The sequence below is a fragment of the Rissa tridactyla genome, chromosome 2, assembly GCF_028500815.1.
Source record: "Rissa tridactyla isolate bRisTri1 chromosome 2, bRisTri1.patW.cur.20221130, whole genome shotgun sequence".
NCBI classification, from domain to species: Eukaryota; Metazoa; Chordata; class Aves; order Charadriiformes; family Laridae; genus Rissa; species Rissa tridactyla.
This window is the reverse complement of record NC_071467.1, coordinates 12330442-12337987: the sequence shown is the minus strand read 5'-3', so window position 1 is coordinate 12337987 and position 7546 is coordinate 12330442. Positions and strand designations below refer to the sequence as shown.

The following is a 7546-nucleotide window of genomic DNA, read 5'->3' as shown; positions in this document are numbered from 1 at the left end:
TTTGACAGCTGCGTTATCTTTCTTGTGACAAAAAAAAGAATTTTCAGAGAATTTTGCTCTATTCCTTTCACAGAATATGTTGAAAATTATGCTACTAGTGGGATTTTAAAAAATATTGTAATCTTTCTTTTTTATGCTAATATGTCAAACTACTTTGAGAAATAAGAAAAAAAGGAGAAGCAGTGAGCAATTCAGGTATCAGAATTTGATTTTTAATTTTGAGTATTGCTAACATTGCTGAAATCTAGCTGTGTAAGTGTATAGGTTACAATATATCTGCATATTTTTGCCTGGCAATGTGAATAAGAAAATGCTGTAAGTGATGCTGGCAACAAAAAAGAAGGTGGGAGATGGAAAATTATTGTCAAAAGGCTGGCCAGGAGCTGTCATTCAAGATGCCTTTATAATGAAAAGTATTTGTCTGTATTTTGTGATTTACACTTTTCAAACTATCTTGGAATAAAAAAATGCTGTCAAGGTATGTAAAATAGAAACAAAATTTTTCAGACAACTCCAGTGTGTAGAGTCCTACCAAAATGCCAAATAATCAATGTCTGTCTAATTTTAAAAAGTTTCTCTTATTTATGTGACTTCTGGTTATATTTTTCATATTTTTATGAGGCTCAGCTAACAAACATATAAGGCTCACAGATTCATTGGCTGAATTGCCCATCTGCAGGGAGAGTTACCCAGCACAGCTCCAGCCGAGCTCATACAGGGAAAAAAGGAGAATTTGTCTTGGGTTTAATCTGGACTGAGCTTCCTGGAATGTCAAATTGGAGCTGGTTGCAAAATGGAGACAAATTTTCATTAAAAAATTGGCAAGATAAAACTTGTCACCATTTTTCACACCCCCCCTTCCCTGCCCCCTTGACCTCAAATTTCTGCAGTGGTAATGTGACCAGAGAAATAGTCAAGCTGAGTAAATGTATTTAAAGACTCACTACAAATGTAGTCCTGGCTGTTTCTTTTTAAAGCATGGAAGGATGGATTTATACAGGAACTCCAAAAGACCCGAAAACAGCTCCTGTTTTTGTGGATAAGCGTGGGTACCAACAATCAGCTCCAGTACTTAAGTTAATGCTGACCTTGGCCAGCTGCAATTTATACAATTCTTCTTTCATACCTCCTAATGCTGGAGAGATTATTGCTTTCTTATGAAAAAATGAATGAATTTTTCTCAATTTAAAGCTACAGCTCAATGCAAACATAGAATGGGGTTACAGAGGCTTTCTTTCAACCAACCAACCAACCCAGCAGTGATAATGAAGTGACACACTTAAACAAGGACATCTTTCATGAAAAACAAGTACAGGAGAAAGTCTTTAGCACTGACCTGACTGCACACATTGAAGATGGCACCACTGCTTTCAATGGGAAATGTTAAACTAAAGGTAAGAGCTTTTGAAAATCATGTTCTAGAAATAGAGGTTTCTTCTCATAGAGCCTGTTTCACCAAGCCTCTTCTCATCACTGAGATGAAAGAGATCTCAAGTTGCCCATTATTGCAATACTCCGCCAACACCACTCTAAAGCTGCACAGAGATGAATGCATGAGAAGGATGTGAAATATCAGTGGAGTTGGGCCAGTTGCATAATGATCTCTTAACTGTGAGGCTCAGCAAAAGCAATAGAAGAGTTAAAACACCTGAACTCTGTTTTCCACTTGGCTGTGAGCTCTAATGTGAACTTTGATATGACATTTTGGGGTTTTTGCCTGTGTTCTGAAAACTTCTAATGTGAACTCAGCAAAAGCAAAGTCCTCACTGGGCTAAACAGAATCTTCGGAGACGCAGCCTATAATTCCTAATTAGTATCAGAGGAATTAGTACATGAAAACTGAGGTCATAGGCTATTTCCAAGAGGTTTTTGCATATCAAGGAAAATTAATTTTTCAGTGACAAGTAGAGTGACTGTCAGGCCCTGGTAATCAAGGAGAGATTCTTTACTGAAATGTCAAATATCCAAACACAGCAGAGATAACTACAGCTGGTTTGAAAGAACCATCTTGTATAGGACTGTACTGGGAAATCTTGTTAAAAAATGTATATTCAGCATTTCTTTTCTTTCTCAGTGATTCCCAAAATCAAGTGAGTTCAGTTCACAAATGCAGCAGTACAGGACCTACTGCCCACCTCAAGTTATTTTCTTGGTTTGAGGCTTAGGCTTTGAGCATTAGGACCTGAAGAGTGGAACATGCAGTACCAGAATTATTCTCAGTTCTGTCATCTGAATGACAAATTATGACTTCAGTGACACCTGTCCAGCTATTTTTATTTCAGCAGGTAAGGTCAGAATGATCTGGAAGGATATTAGTGAGGAAATCAGTGGTAAATGGACAAGAATGAACAGAAACTCTCTTCTTTTTGTCTCTTGGAGCTTCAGCAGGTCTTAAGGGTTGAAAGCCGAGAAAAACATCAAATTCTTGATTTCATCTCTACAGCTTAGAGAAGCAACCTTAAATGCAACTCTGGAGGTGTCAAAATAGGAAGGTCCTAATTTTACAAAATTGTTTTTCTGAAAGTCGTGGAAGAAATTTAGATTATTAGTATTTATTTTGTTTTTCTATAAATGGCAGACAAGAAAGATTATGGAATTATAAAACCATAGAATAGTTTGGGTTGGAAGGGAGCTTTAAAAGCCACCTAGTCCAACCCCCCTGCCATCAGCAGGGACATCTTCAACTGGATCAAGTTGCTCAGAGCCCCGTCCACCTGACCTTCAGTGTTTCCAGAGATGGTAGATAGAACTTGTGGATGAATCATAGTGGAATTTAAAGTGGAATTTTGTTCTTCTATGCCTGGTTTGAGTCTTCCAGACTTCTCTGCCTTTCTTGGGCAAAAAAATTGCTTTATTTGTTCTGATATCAGTAGAGCTAGTTTTCTGGGAAGGGCTGTGAGGAAGTGATTCACAATCCAATCCACTGCCATTTTCATCAAATCTCTCTCCTTTGCATCGTAATATTTTCATATAAATCACAGTATATATTTTTTGAAGTCCTTTTTTTATACTGGCTGGCAGTCTTGTGCTTCTCTATGAAATTACAGTGCAAAGGACAAAGACTGGAATTTTCCTTTGTCCTTTTCCCCCAACCCTAGGTCAAGGACACATTCAATAACACAAGGAGATGGCAAATGCAGGACTGCATAAAGAACATATCTTTTCATGTAACTTGTAATTTAAGCTGGAACTCACACAGGTGCCAGAAATACATAGATAGGTCACTATAAGGATTGAAAGTATGTAGGGATAATAAAAATACTATGATATGCAATTGTAAAAGCCAACATTTTGGAATATATTTAGCTGCTTCTTTCCCCTCCTGGACTTGAACCAATCAAACACTATTAGAGATTAGAAGGAGACCCGAGGTTGGAGATATATAAAAAAACATCTGCCAAGTTTGGGATGGCTTTGCCTTCTTCTGAAACACAGGATACTGTCTCCTATCAGAAACTGAATTGATGGTCTGTAGCACAGTGATTTATGTTTTCCTATTCTGATATGAAGAAAATAACTGCAGACATTTGTATGTTGGAAAAAATGTATGCTTATGGTCTGAAAAAAATTATTCTTCTTTTTTAATGAACTATAGGAAGCATGTCCTCAGAACCCAAGCATTAAAGTAGAAGAAAGATGGACAACATATCACAAACAAGCAAAGGAAGTGAGTTAGTTTAATGACACAACTGGCTGTTTAATTATGCAAGGAAATTATCTTCTCCCCTTCACTGTTTGTAGAAATGAGCTTGCTACATTCAGATTTTAAGTAGCATATCCATAAATTTAAGTTTAATGCCACTGTACAGAGGCTTTCCCAGATAATTCAAAAGCCTATCTCCTCAAAGTCATTGAGACTGTCATTCTGACTAGACAAATTTTATGTTCTGTGTGTAATAGCAGAACTGGATGATGTTAGCTATGCTGAGAGGGCTCTCAAACTTTGGGAAGGTCTGTGTGGATATCTGATTTTGTTTTTTGATTCTTTCCCCCTTTATACATTTATTTCAGAAGTTTAAATGCAGCAATATTACCTAACACCTGCATCCTGCTCTGTTGAAGCTGATATGGATCAGTGTCATTCCTTCAAAGAGTCACACTGGTTTATACATGCCCTGCACATCTTGCCGTGCTAAGGTGGAGGCCAAGGCAATTCCTTGAAAAACCGAGCTGAGTACTTATTTGTCTGAAGTTTCATCTCTGTTTAATTTAGTTATCCATTAATTCCACAAGGATCACAGCACCATGGTCACTATTAAAGGTCTGAATTGCCCAAGTGTCCTGGTTTCAGCTGGGACAGAGTTAATTTTCTTTCTAGTGGTTGCTGTGTTTCAGGTTTGGTATGAAAGGAATGTCAATAATGCATATTGTTTTAGTTCTTGCCAGGTGATATTTATATTTTTTCAAAGACATTTCACCTTCCCATAGAAGCTGAAAAGGAGTCTAGACAGAATGATGGAACGGCCAATAGACATCATTCTTGGTATATAAATGGGGTTGTCTGGGAGGTGGGTGCTCACAATCACTGCTTGAGATGGTGCCAATTCACCAGGCAGTCAGAGTGACTTGTGTCATTATTCTTATTGTTATTATTGTTATTTTCCTTTTCTGTTATTGGTCTCTTAAACTGTCTTTATCTCAACCCACAAGTATTTTTCCTTTCCCTTTCCCGGTTCAGGCTTCTGGCTGGTGTTAAACAACAACACTCAGTTAGCTTGATCAAAATCTCTCTGTCAGACACAAAGAGGTTGTTGCCCTTTACTTCAGAGTGGACAGCATTGCGCCAGTGAAGTGATTCTCCTAGTTCTATTGGGACCCTTTGAGATGCAAGACACTGGGGATGCTACTGGCCTTGGAAAGGCATGGGAAAATACACTTAGCATTTAGCATCTGGAGGGGGAAAAACATATTCAAACATAAATATTTGTTTCAGCACCCTGTTGCAAATGTTCAGCACAGTGCACAGGGATTTACTTGCTCAGCTCCAATCAAATATATATTAATGGAAGTTGCGCAGATAAATCCCTAAGCTTCTCTAGGAACAGCTCTTCTGTATTTATCATTCCTCTTGAATTTCAATGCCCCTCAAAGATTAAGCAACCTCAGGTTTTATTTTACTTTTGTGGGAGTTTGAGTAAGTCATGATAACATCCTGGGAACGTGACGAGTGTGACAAAGACCATGTTCTTTATTGGACTGATCTCATCACTTGCATATTGAGTGAGAACATTTTCTGTTTCTCAAACCTCAGTATGTGCTGATGCAATATTTGCGTCAACAGTTATCTGCAGCTCCCTAAGAAAGAAGGAAACTGTGAGAAAGCGTTCTTAGGTTTGTTGTTCTTAATGGTGATTTTTTCCAGCATCGGTATGAATTCTCTTGTGAAATGCAAATTGATCAATACAAAAAGATGAGGTAGACTGGGCAATGTCATTAGCTCTAGGACTCTCAAAGGTTAGTGAGGTTAACAGCTGGTTTCTCCAGATACTCGCTCCCAAATTCCCCTTGAGCTCATCCCACAGTAACTGCGGTTTAGTTCTATGCATTTGATGAGTTTCCCATGGATGCAAAAAAACCCACCCAAACCCTAGCAGTGTTGTTTCTTTTAAAAACTGATGATCTTTGAAGGCATAGAGTTATCTTGGAAATTAAAAGGTTGCTCATAATAGCTGGTAGGTTAGGAACATATTTTACACTACCTTAATATTGATTAAGGTCATGCTCTTCCTTTCCACGCGTTGCGGTGAAGAGACAATGTCTGTGGGACGACTGCTTTACTCTTTTATTACTTCAGTACTATGGCACAGATGAAAAAAATATTTCTGCTCAACTTGTTCTTTATTCTCTTCCACTTCAATCTTTAATTTCAGTTTTCATGTCTTTGTAAAGCATTTCTCCAGTTCACCCCTGCTTTCAGGAATTGCTGTGTAAAAATATATGGTCCGAGCTGTGTATAAAGACAAGCCAAATAATGCAAACCGTCTCTCTAACCTATTCATCTATGTACACTATAGGTAGGTTGAAGACAGATGTTGAAGGGAAGCTATGCTTTAGACTCCTTTCAGTGTCTCTTCAGTTTGGTCTACCAGGGACAGATTTCACCTGTTAAACCAAATCTGAATGGCATCACATGACACTCTCACACTAATGTTGCAGCTCATTTTACCAGCATTCAAACCCCATTTTTCCCCTAGAGCAGGAAATAATGTGTCAATAATGTGAACAATCTCTTAGAAGCAAAGCATTCTTTGTTTGTCAAAAGGTATGTCATACAGAGCACAATGGGTAAAAGCAGCAAAGACTTATCTGATGATGATTCTTTCACCCAAACTGTACTTTCTCTCTCAGATAGTGGACTATCTGCTTAAAAGCATGTAGTGCTCAGGATCAGATAGCTTCCTTTAGATTGCCTGGTCCCTCTCTGATCACATCTGCTTGACTTGACTGAAAACCCCTGTAACTTGTAGGTTACATCTACACTAAGTGCATCTACTCTGGGGTGTAAACGCTGGTTCCCAGGCCAGGTGGTGCAAATTGCTTCTGGCTGCATCTGCACTACATAGTACTTGGCCCTGGATCTCTTCTGTACCCCTTGTGATGACTCCGTGATTTTAAAATGTAATTATGTTTTTGGGTGGGATTTTTTTCACGTCAGTGTCTAGAAATAATGACAAATGCTTGACTCCTGAAATATTAGTAAGCTTTGCTTCAAGACAAACCCTACCGTAAAGACAAGCTATTAAGATGTTAGTTCCTCCTTCCCTTCTTACTGGTGCTAGATTTTAATTTTTTTTCCTACTTGGCATTTCTCCAGAATTACCCCTGTTCTCTAGGTTTTTATTTCACCTCCCTCTCTAAAGCAGTTGCGACCCCGGTAGAAGCAACATAGTAATTTAGGTGTACTGGATACGCTTGAGTTTGTGGCCACCTATGCCTGACACGGGACAAAGAAGGCTTTATCAGCTTGAGTCTGGCTGCAGCTTAACCATGTTAGCATGGTGCTATGCCTGCCTAACGCTGTAGCAGCCCAGAAAGGTGTTGTGCAGAGCCACGTGAAATGACTCACCCCTTAGGAATCCACTTGCTCAAGAATTTCTGTACCATTTTGCATTTTTCAGGTAAGACCTACCAGTGAGGATGCAGTGTGTTCTCTTGAATCATTACCGCTGGCAAAGATACACAAGAAAGGAAGATCTTAGCCTGAGCTCTCAGATTCCAGGTAGAGTTTGCATGGAGAGTTATACAATATTTATAAAGTCAATGTGTTTGATCTGGAAATCATTGAGAAACAGCAAAGACAGAGCTCTGTCATGCCATATTTTTTCAAAGCCAAGACATACTCCCTAGTGTAAAATATCCTAAAATATGTTTAAAATTCTTTTTATTAGTATTACTGTTTACAAAATGAGAAATGTAGGAATATAGCAGGGTCTGTTCAAATCACCAGAAAGCAAGAGCACACTGAAGCTTCCTATGCAATAAGGAAGCAGTGCAGGATTTTTATTGGTTTCTTGCAAAGGTATGTGTACCAAAAATTTTACTTTCT

At 38.5% G+C, this 7546-nt stretch overlaps 1 long non-coding RNA gene across 1 annotated transcript; it reads left to right on the top strand.

Moving 5' to 3' along the window:
- The first annotated feature begins 1202 nt into the window (after positions 1 to 1202).
- On the top strand, positions 1203 to 4306 carry LOC128906167 (uncharacterized). Its single transcript, XR_008465082.1, has 3 exons — positions 1203 to 1394; positions 3596 to 3667; positions 4012 to 4306. It is a non-coding gene; the product is annotated as an uncharacterized LOC128906167 (long non-coding RNA).
- The last annotated feature ends 3240 nt before the right edge of the window (positions 4307 to 7546 follow it).